Below are 25191 nucleotides of genomic sequence, written 5' to 3'. Positions count from 1 at the left end.
GCCATCTATTGCCTGTTTTCATGCGCGAGGTCAATTCTGAATCGCTTTATGCAATTATGCAAATATGGTTCCTATAAAGTACAGGAAAGTAACGTTGCTGTCAATCATTTTTGAAAGGCTTCTAGTGATAGAGTCTCTAGCCTAGGAAAACTATTGTTTTTCTCAATTGTTTAATGTATTTTATGTAAAATTTGTAGACATCTTTAAAAGTAGTTTCTAATATACCCCTTTCAAAGGTTTATTTTTTAAGATGCTCTGGAATGGCCTTTAATTTTTTTAGTTTGTGGTGAGCACGGCTAATTGGCTATTTCCAGAGTGGGACCAATCTGACTGCAGTTCTGTTTCTGCATACTGGTGCCAGCAAAACACAGACACACACTCTTATGCTCTCTGTGATAACCTTTTGTCCTGGCCCCAGGCAAGAGGAGGAGTCACGTGAGGCTTTCTCATCTTCCTTCTGTGGTCATACAGCATATACAGTAGTCAACATGGGCTGATCTGCGGCACGACATGGGAAGTGATGTCATACCAGTACTGTTGTTTAAGACTTGTGTGTGTCCAGGACTGAGGTGGAGGCTGGAGAGAGAGATAAGAAGAGAAAATGTTTTCTCTCTAGAGCCTAGTCAGAAGATTGTACCCATCTCCAGAGGCTGTATTTGGCCTGCTCAGAAAACAGAATGTTTAGGTAAAAAAGGCAGAGGTGCAACATTTAAAAAATAGAAAGTGAACTGATTTTAGCCATAATAAGTGAAATAGATAGATGATATTGAAGGGATAAACATTTAGCAGATGAGAACTATAAACAAAATGAACATTGGGCAAATTTGTAGGCAGTAGCAAAGATAAAGGCCATGTTCAAGAGCAACAGAACATCACAGAATGGCACAGAACAGCTGGCAGACTCAATTATTCAATTAACACGTACTTACTGAGTGGTTGCTGTGACTCAAGCACTGTGGCAAGCACTGGAATACAGCAGTGAACAACAAGACAGACAAGGTCCCTTGGAGACTACATGCTAATGGGGAGGCAGAGGATAAATAACTAAATGGGTAAATAAATCCATTCATTGATAAATGTATGCAGACAGATAAGAATTATTGTTATAATAATTAAAATAATGTAACTCCAGATGATAAAAAGGGCTCTGAAGAATTTAAAGTAAGATAAGGGAATGGAGCCTGGGGTGATTGAGGTTAGCTGTAGACATTCAGCTAGGACACTCAAGGACATGTGCTTTAAGGAAGCTCCATTTGAGCAGAAAGACCTCAGTTATATGAAGGGGTAGGCCCTGGTGAACATTATGGGGAATAACATCCCAGGAGGAAAAACAGCTATTATACAGTTGAGGCAGGAACAAGCTTGAGGCATACCTGGAAGCAGCAAGAAGGCCTGGGTGCATGGATCAGAGTGAGTGTGGGAAGAGGAGTAGTTGATGAGGCCCAAGGAGTAGGCAGGTCTGGGTTGTGTTAGGGCACTGTAGGCCCCTCCCTGGATTGTATTCTGAGTGGCATGTAAATCCAGTGAAGGATCTGAACGGGGCGGGGGTGGGGGGTGGGGGTTTGTGTAATTTGATTCACTTTTAGGTGTTCTGACTGGCTGCTACATCAAGACTAGACTGAAGGAAGAAAGGAGCCAAAGTCAGGAGACCCATTAAGATTTGGCAGCTGCAGCTGTGTGAGTGGGCAATGGTGGGGGCTGGGATCACAGTAGGATTGATGGTGGTAGTTAAGAAGGTTTGTACTTGAAGCATATTTTGAAGATACTGTCAACAGGATTTGCTGATGGATTGTATGTTAGAGGAATCAGAATGATTCCTGGGTGTCTGGACTGAACAATTATGTGTAAGGAATTCAGTTTATTGGGACTGATGTTTCAGATATGTTAAGTTTGAAATGCCTGATAGATGTCAACTGGTGATGTCAAAAAAGGGACAGATACACAAACCAGGAACTTAGGAGAGAGGCTGAACTAGAGATGTACATTTTGGGGGCATAAGTGTATAAATGTCATGTAAAGTCATAAATCTGTATGAGATAAACTTGGGGATAATGGAGAGGGAGGACAAGGTCCTAGAGCATTCCAAGATTTAGGAGTCAGAAACAGGAGGAGCAAAAGAGAGTGAGAAGCACTTGCCAGTATCCAAAGTGCAGAGCCCCAGCAAATGGGTGGAGACAGTGTTTTAAGAATGAGGGAGCTATCAACTCAGTCAGATGCTGTGGAGAGGAAGAGCAAGTGGTGGTAGAGATGTATCAGTAGATTTGGCCAGATGGATGGAGATCTCTTTCTGTCTCTCTGTCTCTATATATGTATACACAAATACATATGCCCATACATCCACACACACATAAATTGAGTAACATTATCACAGTACCTCCTTTTAATGTATTTTTTCAGACTAAAACAAAACCTATTGAATTGTGGGTTGACAATGTATTAGCTCTTTCAGAAAAATTCAGAAATTCACATATTCATGAGATATGTGGTACCTCATATTTCGTGAGTCATCAAAGACATACTGGGGAAAGTACTCATTTTTATTAGAATTTTATTGTAATACCTGATGAAATGAATATGCTTTCATTTATTTTGATCTCCTTTGATAAGTTCATAGGGAATGTGGATACAATTGTTCTCTCTAGTAGAACTCAACTATTTTCACAATATATACATATATCAAATTACATGTTGTACACCTGAAACCAATGTAATGTTTTATTTCAAAAAAATCACAAAATGAAGGAACTCACGTATCATGACTCTATTCAGAATCAGAATGATATTAAAATTTTAGAGCTAATGGGTGAAAGGCACAAAAGGGTCTTACTATTTGAAACAGAAGAGCTATTTGATGTAATAAAAAGGGCATTGCTGAATGTAGCTCCATGATTTACTCTTTGTTCTTCTGTGAGTTTGTGGAGCCTGAGTTTTCCACTCTATCAAATGGAGAGAAATAGCACTTATTTCATATGGTGGAGAGGATCGAATAAGGTAACATATATAAAGCACATAGTGCATGCCTAAGACCGAATAGTAATTTGCATCATGTTCCTTATTCTCCTTTTTGTAAGCCTTAAAGATAGAGGAGCAGGGCTAGGATCAGAGTCCTGGTCTTCTGAGTTGATTTGTAAACTTCCTCTTTTTCCAATAGTTTTTGACTTTGCTCACACCTTAGAAACTAAATTTCTCTAGTGAACATCATGGCCATGTGTGCAGCTGAAGGAAAAGAGGCATCTTGCTGCCTATGTCTTGGCTCTGCAATTGCAGTCACTGGGACTCTCACACAGGGCCTGTTTGTGACATGAGAGCACTCTAAAGATAGTCAGAAAGAGGCTTCCCTATTCTTCAAGAAGTTCTCATAAAATACGGGCATCAGTGCTCGCTTGTGTTGGGACATTCAAATAAGAATCAGTGTGTAACAGTCACTGTGTTCCAAAATTACTGGTTTTCCACAGCACTTAGGGATCAGTGGATGTTTTCTTAACAGATACATGATCTGGTCCAGGTCATGAGGTCTGTCATCATTCCCTTGTCTTCCAGCCAGTGTAGACTACTTATACATATTTTTAAATCATGTACTTTGTGCATTCTCGTCTCTATATTTTTGCCTGTAACTTCCCTAATTTCCCTCTCTTCCTCTCTCCACCCACTGGAAATCATTTTGCACTCCCTTTGACACTCTGTAATGCATCCATCCTCAGAAGTTAGCTGTGTTCCAACATTTTTCTGGAAATCCTAACACAAAGGAGAGCTCTCCCTCCTTGGAACAATGGGTAACTGTTCATTTTACAGGATACAACTATGCAAAGTTGACAGAAAGACAATCACTGCCCACAAATTCCCCTGTGGCTGACCATTCTTCTAAAATTTATAGTTATAACATGCAGGCCTCTTTATGGGTCATCTTAGGTTTCGTAATGGTAGAAATAAAACACAGGGGCCTGTATTATTTCTATTCACAAAATATATCCAGCATCATGGATACAAAGCAGCATAGACAAAGGATATCTCTGAGCCACTCTGCCCCATGAGTTGGGTGATGGCTTGGGGATGGCTCATGGCAGTGCTGTAATTAGTCCCATGGAAGTGAGGAATCTGTGAGGTCTAGGGTGCCCCTAGATAAAAGGTTTTATGCTCGTCTCACTGGAAGGAATATGTCATTTCAGAAACATCTCCTGCTCTCCTGTAAACCAATGAATCTGATATTTAGTAAACCTAGAAGGCAATCCTAAAATGAAAGCTGAATTATGAATCCATATTGGTGAGTGTGGAGTTTTGCTCAGTGCCTGTACCCCCAGGTTGATGAAGCCCAGAGGAGCCATAGTTAAAGCTGATGTGGTAGGTTGCTGTGCAAAGAGCATATGCAGTGGGAGCAGATAGATTCAAATTCAAAACTTGACTCTTGACTCAATAACTAGCTCTGTGTTCTTGGGCAAGAGAATCGATCTCTGTGACCTCAGCCTCTGTTAAATGGTGGCAAATCTATTCTCTGCATGGCTTTGCCTGGGCACACTCACATCACTACATTTAGCTGGTTCATCAGTTGAGGGCTGGTTTCTATTTTCAAATGTGCCCCATTCTTTTTGAAATTTTAGCTGAGGGAAAACCAGAAATGTAGGGACTCAAACGAGAAACAGTCTGTATGATATTCTGCCTGTTTCCACTCACTGTGCCCAAATGGACACTCACAGGACCTAGGAAGCTGGATGAGGAACATTGCTGATAGCTGAGTTGAAATCAAGCCCACGCAGGTCTGCAAGGTGGAGATGGTCACTGTGGCAACACCATGTTGAGTGGCTATGAAGTTATTTCTCTCAGGGCAAGCTGATGGTTGCAAAACTATTAAAAACATTTCTCCCTTAGATATCTAGCACTAATTTCTTAAAAATGAAACCTTTCTGAACCTAGTGTTATCATTTGTAAAATATAGATAATAATGCCTCCCTCTCAGGATGGCTGTGAGGATTCACAACAATAAAACTTAAATGCCTCACACATATTAGGTATTGAGTAAATAATAGTTTCATCTAAAGGGACAAGGTTGAGTATGAGAGGAAATGCATGCTGGGAGATACCAGAGTTCATGGTTGTGAGTGTGTGTGTGTTTCCTGTTTATGTAGGAACTGTGTTCTTATAAGAACATTGATAGGATTAGCCTAACACAATTTTCCCATCATTGAAGAACTGTGTAATGTTGGCTGTTTCACTACTATCCATTCTGACAAGTGACTTGGTTTACTGAGTCACCATGTTGCATCTGGTCACTGCTGTCCTTAGAAGGCTTGTCTGGGTGGATGAAGGATGTGAGCACCCTGCTACTATTGCCATCTTTTCTATTTTCTTGCCCCCAAACCACCGGAGCTTTGGGTGTGGTCTCTGATAAAGTGGAGGCAGTGGTGGGTGTGGCGTCACCACTGTGGGTCAGTCAGTCCCCATGTGCTTCTGATACTCCCTCTGAGGTAAGTGGAGCCACATTTTTTTCCTGGCAGCTGCAAAGCCTAAGCGTCAGCAGAGAGCTTTGAAGTTTCCTGGGGAGAAAAGGCATTCTATAAAGAGAAGGAATTATTATTGCTTCCTGACTTTGGTGAGTTAGCAATGGTCTGGTGAATTTGGAAAGCAGCAGTTGGCCTCACATTCAATTGTCTTGACTTATTTTTAATCAAAAATGAAAACGCCTCTTCATTAAATATGATTAACAAAAACAAACAAAATAATTTAGGAAAACGAAGCCCTTTTTTTTTTTTTTTTATCAGAGCTGCACAAATACTTATTTGGGAATCAGAAGTAAATAAAAACAGATGAAAAATGGGTGTGATTTTATAACTGTCTCACAGCATGCAGCCAGAATTTAAATAATATTAAACTTATTGACATGCTTTTTTGGTGCATCCTCAGAATTTGTTTTTAAACCCTCTTCTCTTTTTGAATAGGCTTTGGCGTGGGGATTGTTTGCTTTAAGACTGACCCAAATTCAGTCTTCCAACTTTTCCCCTTAATGTTACTGCATTGCTCTTCTCCCTCTCCCTCTTCCTCCTCTTCCTCCTCCTCCTCGTCCTTATAGTGGGTATTTCCTTCTCTTCTGTCTCTTTGTGAGAAATTGTTCTCTTCCCCAGTTGCATGAACAATATGGTTGTATTGCTTTTTGCTGGCAACAAGAACGATCATGTGTAGATATGAGTGTTATGAATGTGAGTTTTATATGGGGTTTTAGCTAATGTAAAGGAGACAGAGCAGAATATCTGGTGTAGCTGCATCAGTATTAGCCACCACTTATCAGGCTTCTGTGGTATACAAAGCATCCTGTTAGGTGAGATGGTATATTTCAAAATATACAGGACACTGAGTATTTGCAAAGTGTATCACAAGGATTCAGACAATGGTTCTCCTCACTGGAATGATCAGGAGGCGAGTCTTCATTCAAGAGCGGGACTCATCCGTACCTTGAAGTGCATGTAGACTTCACGAGGTGGAGAGGAGGAGGAAGGCTGTTCCAGGCAGAGGGACTGCAGAAAGTTATGAAGGTCGAGAATGGGGAGGTGAACTGGGGGACAGTGCACAGACCCTTAAACTAGAACAGAATCAGAGTCAGGAGCTGGGAAGATGAGTTGAGAACAGTGAGTTGGGAAAGGCAAGGGTTTAGAGGCAGAAGCAGATAGAAAATCTGGGAAAAGGAGACCAAGGTCAAACATCTAAAAACAAGACCCTAATTTAAATTAGGGATCAAAGATTCAGGGATAATGGAGCCAACAGAATAGAAAATTAGGCAGAGTTGGAATTAGAAGATAGCCTTACATTAAAGGCAGAATTGGGAAAGGGATAAAGGGCTGTCTTTCCTTCCTGACCTTATACACTGGCCTTTCCCTGTTTTGCCTTCACGCTGATAATGATTCAAGTCTCTTGAGGACACTTGAACCTGGTGATTAAGCACATGGATTTTGTTATTCCTGGGTCTACCAATAACAGCTTTGTGATCTGGGGCAAATTAACCAATCTGTGCTTCAACTTCAGCAAAATGGGGGAAAATAATAGTACTTACGTCAGCATTGTTGAGACAATGAAGAGAGTCAGGGCACATGAAGTGCTCAGTTACTCCTTGGGCATTGACCATTATTATTGGGGCTCTCTTTTGCCACATTTCCTGGAAACCGGACCTCGGAGCTGTGACATGCACTCTACCCAGGGTTGTTGTATTCTGGTAGTTTCTAGGTAACATTTAAAGAAAGTGTGTAGGTTTGAGTGTGGCTGAAATATGGCGACACTATGAACAGCTCGTAAGGCTACTCGTGAACTGAGAAGGCATCACTTATTTTCTGTAGGCAGAATGCTGTACCTTGGATCTACGCTTCTATGGGGAAAGGAAATTAGATTCAGTGACTGACAGTACTAGGTGCTTTCCCATACCCCACCTCATTTACTTCTTACCACTCCTCCAGGAGAAAGGAATCACTATTCTCACTTTGCAGACAAGGACACAAACTGAGAGCCATTAGGTTACATGTCTCCAGGCAAATAACTAGTAAGCAACTCCTGAACTATGTCCTCTGTGATGAAAACATTAAAAACAATGCTTTGTCTCTCTCCCTCCAAGAAAAACAAGGATTTTTCTCTTGAAATATTAGAGGACCTGGGTGATTGCTCAGCATGTATTCCTAACCTCCACCCCAATGATGATGGTTCCTGAATCTCTACTGATCACAACAGATGATAGATGAAGAATGTCCTCTGGGTAGTGGCAAACCACTCCGAACAACTTAGGCTGTTTGTTCATAAATTAAGGGCATAGATGTCAACATTGCCTTTCCCTGCCTATGGGATGGAGAAACAGATTTCCTCAGGAGGTAAACTGGAGCGTGAGGGTACAGTTTGTAAAACCACGTCACTGAGCTAGATTCTTCTGAGGACCAGTTCATTTTGAAAAATTTTTTAAGAGCAAGAATAAGTTTTTGGTATAGTAGTTAGTGACAATTTAAATGGGGAAAATAGGATGCCCTGCCTGGACCCTCACCCTTCAGTAGTTTGGGCTCCCAGTTGGACACCAGCCTCAGGAGATTCTTAGTTGATTCTGCATTAACTGTTAGAGAACTCTCCCTCCTTGCTTGTCACTGGTGTATGTATGGAGGAGAAGAGAGTCTGTGTATCTGAGGCTACCCTCCTGGGGACTCATGTCACATTTACCTAAGGGGAGAGTGAAGAAGGTGATGGTCCTGTCTGTAGCTTGGCTCTGGGGTTCCCCCCCACCTCTGCCATCTGCTTTCCTGTTAGAGAAGGGCAGGGGTGAGCCTGGTTAGAGTGTGATTCTGGGAAGGAGGTGTGGGATAGTGTCCTTTTTTCAGGCCTCGAGGTTAGTTATTGCCGATGTCTTTCATACATGGAGTGAGCCTTAAACCCATCATGTTAGGCACCAAAATATCACTGTATGCTGTAAAACTCTGGCCAGCTACTCCCTGTTCAAGCTCATAAGCTGAAGAGTTTTCTTTAAAATGTCTGTTCTTGAATTTTGACAGGAATTTTTAGTCAAGGCAAGGTAATTTTTAATTCCAAAGTATATTTGAATGGAAAACACATCTTCAAAGAAAAATAACTAAAGAGCTACCAAAAGGCATAATGTGAAAACTGTGTTTTCTATACACCAGTTGCCCAAACCCCTAATTTCCCACTTCTGAGGTCATCACTGTTACTGTTTCTTGTTCTGTTTTGTAGAGATATTCTGTATATAAACAAGACTATATAGATAAAGATCTTCTTTTTATTTTTGTTTTTTGGTTTCTTTTTTTCTCTTTCCTGTTTTACACATATGAATGTGCTTCAATTTTTCTTTTAACATATTATTTTGTATGGAAATTCAGTGTATTAGTCAGGGTTCTCCAGTAAGATATATTATAAGGAATTATAATTATTTATTACAAGGAATTGTCTCACTTGGTTATGGGGGCTGGCAAGTCCCAAGATCTGCAATCAGCAAGACACAGTGAGAGACATTTCAGTCTGAGACTTAAGGCTGGAAGAGACCAGCGTCCAGCTCAAACAGTCAGGTAGGAGGTATTCCCCTTATTTGCGGTAAGGTTGGGCCTCATTGTTCTATTTGGGCCTTCAAGTGACTGGATGAGGACTTCCCACATTAGGGAGGGCAGTCTACTTTACGCACTTTACGAATTCAGATATTACTGTCACCCAAAAACACCCCACGGGCACACCCAAAATAATGTTTGACCAAATATCTGCGAACTTCATGGCCTGATCACATTGACACATAAAGTTAACTATCACAACCTGTCTTCTTTTTTAATTATACTTTTATTTTATTTACACATCTTTTTTAACATTTATTCATTTTTGAGAGTGAGAGAGACAGAGTGTGAGCAGGAGAGGGGTAGAGAGAGAGGGAGACACGGAATCCAAAGCAGGCTCTAGGCTCTGAGCTGTCAGCACAGAGACTGATGTGGGGCTCGAACCCACAAACTGTAAGATCATGACCTGAGCTGAAGTCGGACACTCAACTGAATGAGCCACCAGGTGCCCCTTAATTATAATTTTAAATAATAGGATTAAATTTTTTGAGCAGTTTTAGATTCATAGCAAAATTAGTAGAAAGTATGGAGATTTCCCATATATTCCCTGCCACCACATATGCACATATACTTAGTCTACTCCTCTATCAGTAGTTCTCATCAGAATGGTACATTTGTTACAATTGATAAATGTACATTGATAAAGCATTATCACTCATAGTTTACATTAGGTTCAATCCTGATAGTGTACATGTATCCACTATCGTGGTATCATACAGAGTAGTTCCACTGCCTTAAAAATCCTCTGTACTTCACCTATTTATCCCTCTTTCCTTCCAAACCTCTAATCCTTTTATTGTCTCCATAGTTTTGCCTTTTCTAGAATGTCATATAGTTGGAATCATATAATATATAGATTAGTTTCTGTTTCTTAGTGATATGCATTTAAGGATGCTCCATGTCTTTTCATGGCTTGAAAGTTCACTTCTTTTTGGTGCTGAATAATATTCCATTGTCTGGATATACCACTGTTTATTTATCCATTCACCTACTCATGGACATCTTGGTTGATTCCAATTTTGGCAATTATGAGTAAAGCTCTTATAAACATTTTTGTGTAGGTTTTGTGTGGATAAAAGCTTCCAACTCATTTGGGTAAATACCAGTGAGTACAACTGCTAGATCATGTAGTAACAATATGTCTAGTTTTGTTAGAAACTGCCAAACTGTCTCTCAGTGTGGCTGAACCATTTTGTATTCTTCAACAATAAAGGAGAATTTTTGTTGCTACACATTCTTGCCAGCATTTGGTATTGTCATTGTTTTGGATTTGGGCGATTCGAATAAGTGCGTGGTAGTGTCTCATGGTTTCAATCTGCATTTCCCTGATGACATACGATGTAGAGAATCTTTTTGTATGCTTATTTGCCACACAAATATCTACTTTGATGAGGTGTCTGTTAAGGTCACCATTGATCTATTAAATTTTTTAAAAATGTTTATTTCTTTTTGAGAGAGAGACAGAATGTGAGCGGGGTAGAAGCAGAGAGAGAGGGAGACACAGAATCCTAAGCAGGCTCCAGGATCTGAGCTGTCAGCACAGAGCCTGACGCAGAGTTTGAACTCATGAACTGCGAGATCATGACCTGAGCCAAAGTTGGAGGCTGAACCTACTGAGCCATCCAGGTATCCTGTCCATTGATCCATTTTTTTTTTTTAAATTTTTAACGTTTATTTATTTTTGAGACAGAGAGAGACAGAGCATGAATGGGGGAGGGTCACAGGGAGAGGGAGACACAGAATCTGAAACAGGCTCCAGGCTCTGAGCTGTCAGCACAGAACCCGACGCGGGGCTCAAACTCACGGACCGCGAGATCATGACCTGAGCTGAAGTCGGACGCTTAACCAACCGAGCCACCCAGGCGCCCCCATTGATCCATTTTTAAACTGGGTTGGTTTTTTTTTCTTATTTTTGAGTTTTAAGAATTCTTTGTATGTTTTGGATAATAGTCCTTTGGTAGATGTGTCTTTTGTGTTTCTATAGTTCTCTGTTTTATGTTTAAGTCTGTGATCCATTTTGAGTTAATTTTTGTGATGGGTGTAAAATCTGTGTTTTAATTCATTTATTTTGCATGTTGATGTCTATTTGTTCCATCATTGTTTGTTGAAAATATGGTCTTTTCTCCATTGTATTGCCTTTGCTCCTTTGTCAAAGATGAGTTGACTATATTTATGTGTGTGTGTGTATATGACATAAACATACAGTTTTATAAAACTAAAAGTATATATATATATATATATATATATATATATATATATATGACCTACACAAACCTACACAAACATATATACATATATGTATACACACATATACATATATGTATACATACCTCTGCATACATATATACATATATGTATACACACATATACATATGTGTATATATACACATACACATATACATATATATACGTACACACACACATATATATATATGTATATGTGTGTATATACTTATATGTATGTATGTATATATGGTTTTTCTGGTATGGTTCCTGAGTTTTGTGTCCCATTAAAAAAAAGAACTTATGTTTTCTTTTAGTTATTTTATGGTGTCATGTTTAAAAATTTTTTTTTAATGTTTATTTATTTTTGAGAGAGACAGAGACAGAATGTGAGTGGGTTAGGGGCAGAGAGAAAGGGAGACACAGAATCCAAAGAAGGCTCCAGGCTCTGAACTGTCAGCACAGAGCCCGATGCAGGTCTTGAACTCACAAACTGTGAGATCATGACCTGAGCCGAAGTCGGATGCTCAACCAACTGAGCCATCCAGGTGCCCCATGTTTTCATGTTTTTAGGCATTGTTTTAGATTGAGTAGTAATTTGATAAATCGTTTTTCAATTGTGCATTTGTAAGACAAAAGCTAGAATTCATCAAACTCAAGTCCTTCTGAGAATAGATACTTTATTAATCTATTTCTATTCATTTACCTATGTTTTTCATTCATTGGGAAGTAATTTTCTGTTAGAGCCATCCAAACATGGAATTGGTTGCTTCTTGAGTACCTCTCTGTCCTGGAGATGTTCAAATTGCGACTGTCTCATGAATACTGGAAAGGGACTCTTTGCTGCACTGGTTGGGACATATATAGAACAGTAAAATGTAGGTACTTAATTTTACATTTTTAAGTGGCCGTACTTAGGAAAGTGATAAGAAATAGGTAGAATTAATTTAAAAATATATTCTGCCTGACTAAATATACCCAAAATACTATTTCAAAACATAATCAAAGTACTATTAATAAGATATTTTATATTCCTTTTACATATTAATTCTTCAAAACCCAGGGTGGACTTTACACTCACAACACATCTCACTTTGGACTAGCCACATTTCAAATGCACAGTAATCACATGTAACCTGTGGCTACTGGCTACCACATTGGATATCACAGGTATAGATAGGATCCATTCCAGTGGTGAGTCTTATTACTAAAGTCATCTACAGAATAGCCCAGACCATTTATAATATGGCCAAGAGTGGGTGGCTGAAGGAAGGAGACCTAAGCTCTTTCCATAATACCTCAAGAACTAGCAGAGTATGGACTTTGCTCTACCTCTGCATTTCAGTTTCTTCATCTATAAGATGAAAGTCCTAATACTTACTTCACTCATCTTGCAGAATTGTTGCGAGGCTCATAAGAGATTAAAGGTGTCAAGGTGCCCTGAAGAGTTGAAAGCACATTAAATGTGATGTCATTGCTTACGCAGAGGCAACCATTCAGCAGTGGCTCTGTTCCCAGTCCTGCCACAGGCTTGTTGAACAGACTTAATCTCTTTATGACTCAGTTTTTCCAACTGTTAAGCAGAGTATACTTGAAAAAAACCCTTTGAAGTGAATGATATAATGGTAATAGACAAAATAAATTGTTGCAATGGTGTAGTTTCTGGGTGGCCCATCATAGTTCCTCGTTCCTAAAACATTTCAAACTATAAGTGAGACATGTGAAGAGGAGACATGGGAAGAGGACAGAGGTCAGATTGAACAAACTCTGGATTGTGGGCTGCTTTAGTTCAAATTTCAGCTTTGTACTGTGCTAATTGTGTGACATACTTTTTATACCTATAAATTGGGGATCTTAATAGTACTTCTTTCAGAGATACTCTGTGAAGTTTAAAAGAAGCACTATATATAAGAAACTTCTCACAGAGCCTGGCACACAGTAAGCCTCAATAAGTAGATATTATTATCAATGTTATAGATACTGCCAAGAGATACTACTTATAGTCTGTATTAGTTCCCTATGGTTGCTGTAACAACTTACTGCAAACTTGGTGGCTTAAAACAACACATATGTGTTCTCTTACAATTCTGAAAGGCAGAACTCCAGAATCAATTTCTCTGTACTAAAATCAAGGACTGGCTGGGCCGCACTCCCTTGGGAGACTTTAAGGGAGTATCTGTTTCCCTGCCTTTTTAACTTCTAGAGTTTCATTCTCACATTATTTGTTCCATCTTCAAAGCTATCAGTGTAGCATCTTCAAAAGTTTAAGGTCTGTTCCATGCTGGGCCTAGAATTAGCATCAGGGAGAAGAGTACTGCATTCATAACTTATACTTTAGGATTAATGCTACCTGGAGAGAAATCGTACTTTTGAATCATGTTTCTAAGATTGTCTCAAGAATGAAAATGCTACCTTCATGCACTATTGCTTCAGATACCCAGTGAGAAAGAGCTTTGTTGTTTATCTGTGTTCTAAAACCTGAATGCTAGATCAGAGCAGTTCTACAATGTTGCTATGTCTTGTGGAATAAAAACACTTTTCAAACCACAGTAATGTCATGTTGAAGGAGGGGAGTAATCTGTTCTATTTGATCCTTTTTTTTTTTTTTAATGAAAGCTTTCTGCCCAGTGTCTTTGTTCATGTCTTCCCCAAGTGCTCATTGAGAGTGTCTGAGATAATACCTGAGGTGGTTGTTGACAATATTTTAAATATTTCAAGGTAGTTATGTCCTCATTAAGTCTTATCTTTTACAGATTAAGTGGCTCTTGTTTATTTCAAGTAACACTTTTGACCACCTACTGTATGCCATGCTATAGGTTAAGGCTTAACGTTGAGTAAGTAGACAGAAAAATAATAGGAGATATAGTAGGATCTGTCCTAATAGAGGGACTCAATGCATATTTGTAGGTGGATCAAGGAACGCTTCACAGAGGAAATGACTCTGGGGCTATGTGTTGAAGGATAAGTAGGAATTTATAGGAGGACAAATAGAGTTAGGGAAATTTAAGTAGAAGCATAGAACAGCAAGGAGTTTAAACTCATACATGGAGAGGATGATAGATTTTCCTCCTGAGTACATTCTTCAAAAAGAGGTGCCTTTTCAATAACTTTAAGGTAACTTGCCGACATGATGGTAATGTAATGGTAAGACTTTGATGAAAAGGCATTAAAGAAACCAAAGAGAAAACAACAGTATGAGACATATAGAGATGTTTGTATGTTCTGTCTGCCAAGAAGCAGATGCCAAGATGTGATTAGATAAACAAGAAATTGCTTGGGAAAGGAGCAGAAGGAGCCAGGGGAGTCTTCAGACCAAGATGCAGCTTGAAGGGGAAGAAGGTAAGAAGGATGCCTGGGTAGGAAGAGTCTCTTACGGCAGTACATTTTCAAGAAAGATTCAGCCAGGCTGATGGGGAGACCTCAGGCCAAATTTTCCCATTAGAGGAGAGCTACATCCCTTTCAGATGGGTCTGTTTCAGAACCCTTGTCCTGAGCAGACTGAGATCAGCTCTCAGAGATTGTGGTTTGTGCATGAATGAGGTGTGAATTTGGAGGAGCAGCACCAGGACACTCTGTCATTTATGTTCCCTGCAGTAGCAGATCTGAGTGGCACATTTTCATGACTGCATAGAGGGTATGCCTATGAACAATGATTCAGGCCTTACCCGTTTGGCCAGCACCTCACACTCCATCAGAATTCTATGTCTGATGGCAGAACTGATTTACAGATGAGTTTTTCCATGGGAAGTGAAAAGAGTTTGCATGTTTGGATTGCATAATACATAGAAAAGAGTGACAAGAGGTGAGATTGGCCTTGGAGAAAACCTTTATAGGCTTGGAGGCCATGCTAAGGAGTTTGGACTTTATCTTCTAGACAATACAATGGTGTTTAAAACAGAGGAACAACTTTATATTTGATTTTTTATAAGGTTATTCTGCTTATTGTGGTAGAGGTGGATTGCAATAGTTCAAGCACTGGATGTTGAAAGTGAAATAAGTCAGAGTGGTTGGAGAGACAAGTGAATTTATTGTAGAAACTGACAGGATCGAGGGGTCAATTGTCAGTAGTGGAATAGATGGTTCAAGGGTGATATCTAGGTTTCTAAGTTGGAAGTAGGGATGAATAGATTGTGTCATTAAGCAATATGGTACATACTGGAAAAGAAACAGATGGGGTGAGGGGAGAGAAGTTAAGTTTTAGACATGTTGAATTACAGGTCCTACCAACTATGTTTCCTGATATGGTTTCTAGACTCTTTATGATACTGGTAGTTCTCCTCTTGGATATACTCCAGTGCATATCTCAAATGTGTTGTGGATTGCAATAAATCCAGCCCTGGATGTGATCAGAGCTCAAGGGAATGACAACTACATTTTCTTTTAATGCAGCCTAAGACTGCATTAGCTCTTTTGGCAGCAGGCTCAGGCTGTGGGCTTATTTTGAGGTTGTCATCCACTTAAGCCTTGAAGTCTTTTTCCCATGAACTGTTTTCAAGGCAATTCTTTTTTTCCTTTATATTAAATTTATTTTTTCAAGTATAATTAACATACAATGTTATATTAGTTTCAGGTGTACAACATATCGATTCAACAATTCTATATATTACTCATTGTTCACCATGATAAGTGTAGTCACAATCTATCACCATACAAAGTTATTACAGTATTATTGACTATATTCCCTATGCTATACTTTTCATCTCCATGGCAACAACCAGACTCTTAAATACAGAGAACAAACTGATGATTGCCAGAGGGGAGGTGTGTAGGGGGATGGGTGAACTAGATAAAGGGGAATAAGAGGTAAAAACTTTCAGTTAAAAATAAATAAGTCAAGACAATTCTTTATTTTGCAATTGATTTTTAACTTAGGTACAATGTTTTTTGTTTAAATTTTATCTTGTGAGTTTCAATACATTATTCTAGCCTATTAAAATTATTTTGCAGTGTTGACTTTCTTAGTCTTTCTCTTTGTGATACCTCCAAACTTTGTGATATCTGTATGTTTGAAAAGCATATTTTATCTAATCATTGATAGAAATAGAACAGGACTCATTAAGAGCTATGTACCACTCAAGTCTTCCTTCTTATTTGACAGACCTCTACTAGTTAACTCTCTTTGGGAATATATTTTTAACTACTTTTATCTATTATGATTTTAAGAATATTAAAGTAGACATTGCCAATGTGTTGTTGAACTCAGATTTTCTTTGTCTCCAGAATTTCCTTGGCCTGACATTTTAGTGACCCATCAGAAGACATGACTTGTCCATAATGAGCCTGGGGTGGTGCTCGGTACTTATGCTTTCTTTGCTAAGTTATAAACTATCTCCTTAGACATGCACTTCCTGGGATTTTATGTCAGACTCATGAGGATGTCATTTTCATAATCTTCTTTTGCCTCTTTCTGAAAATAAGAACCTTTGACCTTTTTAAGACTTTTGACCTTTATCCATAGTCTTCTGTACTTATCCTGCTCTCCACTCTCCTCCCCACCCTGAGTTAGTGTCTTAGTTATCATACAGGCAGGTTCCTTTGGAATTTAGTATAATACAGTGATGAAGAATGCAGTTAACCTGCCTAGGCAGCAATCCTGTCTGTGAAATTTCGGCAGCTTATTTACCACTCTTAACTCTGTTTCCTTATCTGTGAAATATGGCTAAGAATAGTACCTATCAGATTAAGTTGTGATAAAGATTGAACATGTAAAGCACTTAGTTCTTTCCAGGTAGAGGGTACTCAGTAAATTTAGCTTTGTTATTACTCTATGATGTCACTTGTCTGGATCTGACACCCTCTTTTCTTAACTATTTCTTCATCCTGTCTTTTCTGATTCCCTATTAACCATGGCATTCTCTTCTTTAGAGTTTGACGACTGTTCTTTTTGATAAAGAAAATGAAGTTTTAACTGTGGTGTTAAACCAAAGGAATGTAGATTTTAATCAAATAACTTGGTTTTCTTTTAGCTTCTATGGTGCAGAATGATTTATTGACCTATTTTCTTTCATTAAAATGGCCTTTTACTTGCATACATTTTGGAATTAAATTCTCTCCTTTTGTTTTTGTCTGCTGGGAATTTTTCTGGTTTGCACATGTCCTGCAATACTCCTCTGGGAGACATTACTGAGTGTCCTGGAGCAGTGTATAAATGTTTGGGAGTGTCAGTTCCCACATCTCTAAAATGAGCACCCTGGAAGATTTTAGTATATAGTGAATCTACAGACTGTTGGCATTCCTGCCATAAGGTCTAGCTATGGGGAAAGGTTTAGCCACAAGGGTTCTAGAACTAGATTTCTTAGGGAGAAAAATAGCAGGACTTATGGAGCAGGAAGTTTTTTCACAGAGTCTGGGAGTCTCCTGACATTATGGGCTTTTTACTTCCATAGCACCTCTGTCAAGGAGAGTCAGCGATCATGAAACAGCGATCTGAAAACTGAGGTGAAACAATTAATGGATTCTGTGGAACTCAGAATTAGATTCTGGGAGTTCTCAATATCCAAAACCATTCTCTGTCAGATTTCTGTAAAACCATCTATTCGAAGCAAAATTGTTTCCATTTTGTGAATAAACGAATGGTCTTACCCATGAATAAGACAGGTTTCCTGTGTATAAACCTTATTGAAGGGATAGGCTTGTCAAATTAAAACCTGAACTGGACAGATAGTTAAATCAGTCAAAACAGAGTTTATTCAGGACTATTGCAATAGATCGAAAGAGATCTCAGAATAGGTCTCTCTATATGGGCTCAATTCCAAATACAGCTTGGGCAAATGGGAACATAGAGCCAAGAAGCATGGGTGGGGTCAGTGAATGGAAAAGTACTTAGAGGAAGCACCAGGGATAAGGCAGAGGTTCTGGCTAAACTGACTTAACATGATTCTTACTGAATAGATACCAAGGATGGAGAATGAGGAATTTGATCAGATATGGAGAGTGGAGATTGTCTCTAAATGAAATTAGCAGGATTCTTGCTAAAATTGGGTTCTTGACATGCTCAGGGATAGGGCCTACTTGAAAAAGGTGGCTCAGAGCAGCCTCACTAAAACTGGCCAAGAAGGAGGTGGGGGCATTGTATCAAGCTCTGTAAGAACGCTCCTTTGTCTCAAGGGAGTTTTAATGAATTTTTCCTTTTCCCATTCCCTTTAATTGTACTTAATATAGGGCTTACAGAATCTGATCACTATGCAGGAAGGCTGGGTAGGGAGGATTCTTTAATCGGTGTAGTATTCATGAGATGATAAGGGTTTTTTTTTTTTTTTCTTCCCTGTGTGTCTCCAGCCTCCTTTTTCTGGATGATTTTGTGCTGCTGCTTTGAACAAAAACTTGGGAGAAATCCTTGGAAAATTAGACTATTAAGTCTAAACTGAACTACCAAGGTTCAAGGTGAGATAAGAGACATTAGAAGGAAAACTTACCGAGACTTAAAATCTTTCCTATTTTCACTTGGAGGCTTTGTTTAAAGGAAGAAATCAAATACATCTTGTAGAGAAATAAGGAAGTGGTACTTTTCCTTTGTCTCTTCCTGGGATTTATTCAAGGGCCTCAGGAGAAGTGGAATATAACAGTCGCGGTAACAATTTAGTTCGTTTAAATGTGCAGGTCTCTTATTTCCTCAGTGCTGCTGTGGTCAGACCCCTTCCCCCAAAGCCCCAGCTAGGTGTATTGTTAGTGCTCATTCAGAACCCAGGCAGCAACTCCTCCCAGTGCTGCTTTATGTAACTGGAATCCTAAAAGTCTTGGAAGTGTGTCATCCCAGCCCAACCCACCTCTACTCAGTAAAATCCCACAGACACCTTTTTACTCTCTCCTTTTAGTTCTCTAGAGGATACATCATGGAGGCCTTCATTAAAAATGGGTTTTTCTCATTTCTGGGCTTGGATGGGAGCCAGCTATTGCCTGAAAAACCTTTGAACTACAAAGGGCTTAAGCAGCTTTTGAAGCTGATTCCTAGAAAATTTGAAAATGATCTTCGATTTCATAGTACCTGAAAACAATGTTTTTTTTAAAATGGAATCTGCCATTTTTGAATGGAAAGGGACTTTCATTAGAAAGAAAAAGAGCAGCTTCTTTTCCCTAACCCTCACCCTGCTCATTTTTTAGTTCCTTAAAAATCCAGAGAACTCTGACTTGTGTGTCTTTGTTTCTGGGCCTCAGAAACTTGGTGGTAAAAGAAAACAGCCCTATTTGCTGTTGAGGAGGAAGTGAGGGTAAGAAGGCTGCAGAGGCACTTCCCCTAGATTCTCTAGAGCCTCTTGAAGAATAGTCTCGCTTCTCAGTTCTTATTTATAAGTCTAAATGGGTGAATGCATGGAATGAATTTTTCCATTTGTTCTAAGAATTGATTAATAAAATACTACCAAGCAGCTCATTTTTCTCCTGATCTTGTCTGCACGGAAAGTACTGATCTAAGTCTGCTCTTCTTATTTTCCTTAACCCATAAAAAATGTCAAATAAAATGATAAATAGCAATGATTTCATATCCATTATGAATTACTATTGAGTTAGAGTTTAAACTTTGGGGCTTATTTATTTTAGAGTCTTATGTAGATCATTTATCACTCTCTACTACCCCTTTTCATAGTAATCTCAATAGACCCCTGTCTGTTACACACCAGTGGGCTGTGTACTTCAGCAACTCAGAGGAAATCACATATGTAGATGTCATTGTGGATTGTTTAATCAAGATGTTTAAATGGCAAACATCCAGGAAAAAAGCAAAACAAGTCAGATAAATTAAGAAAAAAAAACAACAACCCAACAACCCAGAGAATAATAAATGATTAATGTACAGTGTATTTAGGCAAAAGACTGTTCCGGTTTTCAATTCAACTTTGGCCTTTTATTGTCCTACTTCTGCTTCTTTTATCCTACAAAAGCTATTCTCAGGCTTTCAGATAACCGGGTCATTGGATTTCATAGCCCATCCTTGAATATGCTCTCCCATCAATGCCTTTATATAGAGGATGAGTGTCATTTAATTGACTTTCATGGAGCCAGACTGTTAGGCAGCCAGTTCAGTACGATCCCATAGCCTGGTGCACGCATCAAGACAGTGAACCTAAAGTTGGATGCCTTCAGTCAGGTTCAGAAAGCCTGGAATAAGCTCTGAACATCAGAGAGATGCCAGCTATATTGAAAAGTTAACATAAATTTATTTTATACATAAAAAATATTTAAATGCATATTTATATAAATACATGTATATTTATAGGTACTCCTCCACATTGCAATTAAACTCCTAACATGTGGATATAATTTACAGCCAATAGTTTTCAAGCTATGTTTCATTGAGCCTAGGGACTCTACAGAGGTGTTTCACATGAGCCACTTTATGGGCTGGAGGAGGCCTTGAGAAGGTGGACTTCTAGGTCCACAACTTATCTAGACCCTCTTTTATTTGTTTATATTGGGGCTTTGATGAAGTTGGTTTTGAAGAGTTACCTGGCTCAAATTTTAAAAAAGCATACAGATTTGAAATGTCATTCTGGTGTGATCTACTAATTTCTTCCACATAGGATATTGATGAAAATTTTCTTGTCAGGATGGTTAGGGTACCCTTTTGGCCCTAGTCTTGCTACTTGTTCTGACTTTCTTTTTCCATGACACTTTTTGTTGTGCAAGTCTCTTATTCTGCAGAGACTTTTATAACATCTGAAGCAACCCTTTGAGGGGATTCTGTCTGCATGGTTTGTCAAGTCACAGTTCTTCTTTACCCAAAATATTTGTAATAGAAATAGATGGTAATCAGACTCCCAACCTTGGGGCAATGCTTTAATTTGCATACTTACTTACAGCTTTATGTTTGCTTCTGGCATTATCATCTTTTGTTCAGACTATCTTTATATTTATTTACATTCTCTTTCTGATTAAAAAAATAGCAATTGTGGAAAAGTTGGAAAATACCGAAAGCATAGTAGACTGAATGTAGGATATACCTTGATCTTACCTCTTTAGTACTATTGATGTTATCTTTGACTGAAGAACTTTGCTTTTCACTCTCTGAATTTCCTTTCAAATTCTCTTTCTTGACTGTTGCCTGAACCACATTATTTTTACTACATAATTAGAGTAACAGAACTTCCCTTTTCTTTGAAGTTTTAGATCAGACATGGAGTTCTCCCATCCACAAGCTGATCCTTTAGTCAGTCAGCTCTGGTTTACATTCTTTCTTTACTTGTCTATGATTAACCTCTTCACTGCTTTGGCTCTAGTCAAGGCAGTGACCTTTTCCCTTTAATCTTCACCCATCCCTCATACCCTTGCATAGTGCATACTCTCTTCTGGATGTTTTGATTTGTCTTTCATCCCTCACTTGACAAATCACTTCACTCTTACTTTCCAAATCTCTTTGTAGAGTTTTTTCATCAAAAGTAGTGCTGAAAGTGTTTTCTTCCCTTTCTAGTTTAATCTGTGGTTTTCATTTCATTTGCTGTGCTTTCCAATTGTTTTGAGGTCCATTAAAACAAACAAACAGACAAAAACCGATTTGCGTAAAGTTACAAAAAGATTTATGGGTAGAGTGGAAACTGGATCCTCATAAGACCAAGTTTCAGTTCTATGATTTCTCTTCAATGATGGTGCCTCTCATTACTTCCCTAATAGAAAACTAATAAGATCTGAGGGTGACATTTTCATTTGTCCTGAATAGTACTGACTCATAAACATTCAGATAATTCATTATGGTTTCATTTCAGAAGAGAATAGAACAGGGTGGTCAGAATGAAGAGGAGACTGCCTCATTCCTCCTGAAATTTACTCTTTTTGCTTACCTGAGTATTTTCCATTCTTTGGGAAAATACAAATGATGAAAAATTTTCAACTTTTGGGACATCTTAACAATAAATACTTCCCTGATCCCTTCATTTAAAACAGAAACCCACCATCACCCAGTCCCTTCAGATAATAGTTTTTACAGACAAAAATTTTTTCCATGGCATTTTTTACATCTTGATGTATTATACATTTTGCTTCTTCATTTGTTTATTGTTGAATATTCTCCTTACCCCCACTTCCTACCTGAATTTCAGTACCATAGGGCAGGAATATTTTTTTGTTCATTTCTATGTCCCATTCCTCCTCCTCTCCATCCCCTGAGACAGTGGCAGAGCTTATAAAGGGTGCTCTTAAGGATTAGATGGGGAAAAAAAACCAGATTGGGTAAGCCTCAGAACAAAATCAAGCAGGGTAAAAGTAATATTGTTACTACCACTTAACGGATGGAGGAGTCAATTTACCTTAGCTATTTGGCAAGGGTCTCAGGACTCAGAGTCTCTTTTTCCTCCTTTGATCAACTAAGTTTCACAACTGATGAAAAGATGCAGTGATATACCTAATTCATGAAAATATCATGAAATTCATTTTACAACTCTAACTCTAGACCTGGATATTTGATAAAAAACACTACCTAAGACTGCAGTATTTGTAAATTTGGTTAGATCCTTTAGGCAAATGACAACTATGAAAAAATAGAAAACATCCTGTGCATTAGAACAGTGTCTGACAGCCATGCCAGACCTAACCAGCCTGTTAACACTTATACTGGTCTGCTTGTTTAGAGATCCTTGGCAGCATCTGTCATGCCAGAAGTATGGCAAACAAAGTATCTCGATGGGAATAAACTGGTTAATTTGGTTTCACTCCAGCTGGTTGAAGCTCCATTACCTGCCAAGTCTGTTTAATGTGGTTGTCATTGTCCTTTTGCTCCATATCTGCAGTCTGATTGCACTATTGTGTGTAGACTGTTACTATTAATAACTACAGTTAGTGTATTATTCTGAGGCAGAATCACTTTTATTTCATCACAATAAGGATTTGCTTTTGTCCTGAAATGTTGGGTATATCTCAGTGCCAACCATCCCAGGGCTGACTTGTCTGTACTGATAAAGATGTCTGATTACCTCCATTTTATCTTCTCACATATATTATTGGTTCTCGCAATGCTTTAGTTTAGTTGTACAATTCTAGTTTAAAATCAATATTTGGTAGATTAAGAGTATCAGAGAAGAAAAAAAATTAGCAAGAGAATTTTTATACTGCTAGTAATGAAACTTTTTGCTTTGGTAGGATGTTGCCTAGTCTATGGAAGAAAAGAAGGATGTGACCTCATATGACTGTACATAGTAGCATTCACAATTACTTCCTATTGGTAGTGAAATCTGGTAGGATTCCCTGTTTTAAACCAAGAAGAGTCAACAGAAAGAGGTTGTGAGAACATTTGTTACTGTGTAAATTTCCAAGAGACAGGGGAATGGATAAGTTGGTCTTAGAATCATTTTCAAAAATAATAAGACTCACTAAAATTGTGCTGGGTCAAATAATGATGTATATCCCTTTTTTGTTCTGGTACTTTGCCAATATAGGTATACACACAGGCATGTACTTTCACACTCCTCTTATGTCCATATATTCACAAAGTCCTCCCCTTATACATGTTTCCTGAATATACTTCCATTTCTCCCTTTGAGAACAAGTGAACACTGAGAGACTGTGGTGTACATAGAGGGAAATGTCCTGACCTAGAAGTTATAGATCACAGCTTTTGGTCCTGGCCTTTTAATAAACTCATTGTATAAGCCAATTAATTCTTCTTAGCCTTATATTGTTATTATGAACTAAGTTCATAACCTTTGGTATACTAACCTCACAAGATTGTAGGAGAGTCAGAAGAGAGGAGATGTGAACACAGAATTACACAGGGTTGTGCACATAAAGACATCATGGTTGTTTTGAGTACCATAGTACAATCTGATCAGTGAAGGAGGACAGGGAGAGGAAATTCATATTGCCTCTTAGGGTCTCAGGGCAGCATTTGGGAATCCCAACAATCACCTTTCCTTCTTTGGGAGATCCCTACTGAGGGAGCACACAGGCATAGTAGCCAAATGAGAAACTAAATACCATATTAATTTTATGTGTTAACTTGACTGGGTTAAGGGAGCTGGTAAACATTATTTCTTCATGTATTTGTGAGGGTGTCTCAGGAAGAGATCAGCGTTTGAATCTGTAGATTGAGTAAGCAATCACCCTCACAAATGAGGGTAAGGCCCACTGAGGGCCTGAACAGAACAAAAGGTGGAAGAAGGGCAAATTTGTTTTCTGCTTGAGCTAAGATATCCATCTTCTCCTGCCCTTGGGCATTGACTCTCCTGGTTCTCAGACTTTCAGACTCTACCTGAGAGTTATACTGTTGCCCACTTTGCTTCTCAGGCTTTCAGACTTGGACTGAATTATATTATCAGTTTTCCTCATTGTCTAGATTGCAGATGGCAGATTGTGGGACTTCTTAGCCTCCATAACTTTGTGAACCAATTCCTATGATAGATGTCCTCTTATATATAGCTCTTTATAGATCCTATCCATTCCATTTTTCTGGAGAACCCTGGATAAATTACCACTTCATTAATGTTTGATAAGTATCCAATAATCTCATCTTATAAATGTTGTATTGGAAAATAGGTTAGGATCTAGGCCTAAGGGAGGCTTCCTACTTGATTGCTCTTGAATATAAAGGCCCCATAGTTATAAATAGAGAAGGTATAAGGGAAGATGTGATGGATGTAAAGTGAGGTGGAAAGAGAGAGTGAGAGTGAACAAGTAAGCCAACTAGTTCCAACTGTGAGGGAAAGAACCCTGGAGCCTGGCTGTGGTCAGCCTAACACATGGAGGCAGAAAAACATTGCAAAGGCCCTTGCTTTCAAGACACAGTTACTCCCTGTACCTTGGTCTCAGATGGATTAGATGCATGATTTCTGCTCCCTTGGAGCTGGAGGTGAGGGGTAGCACATGAAGGGGTAGGCAGAGGTATGAAAGTGTGTGACACAAGAACAGAAGGGCTCATTACCAGACTCCAGAGGATGTATTAGTTTATGACCCCAGCAGTTTGGTATTATCAGCTCCATGA

This window comes from Panthera pardus, unplaced genomic scaffold (assembly GCF_024362965.1).
Source record: "Panthera pardus isolate Hobbes unplaced genomic scaffold, ASM2436296v1 HiC_scaffold_2, whole genome shotgun sequence".
NCBI lineage: Eukaryota > Metazoa > Chordata > Mammalia > Carnivora > Felidae > Panthera > Panthera pardus.
Note: the sequence above shows the minus strand (reverse complement) of the source record.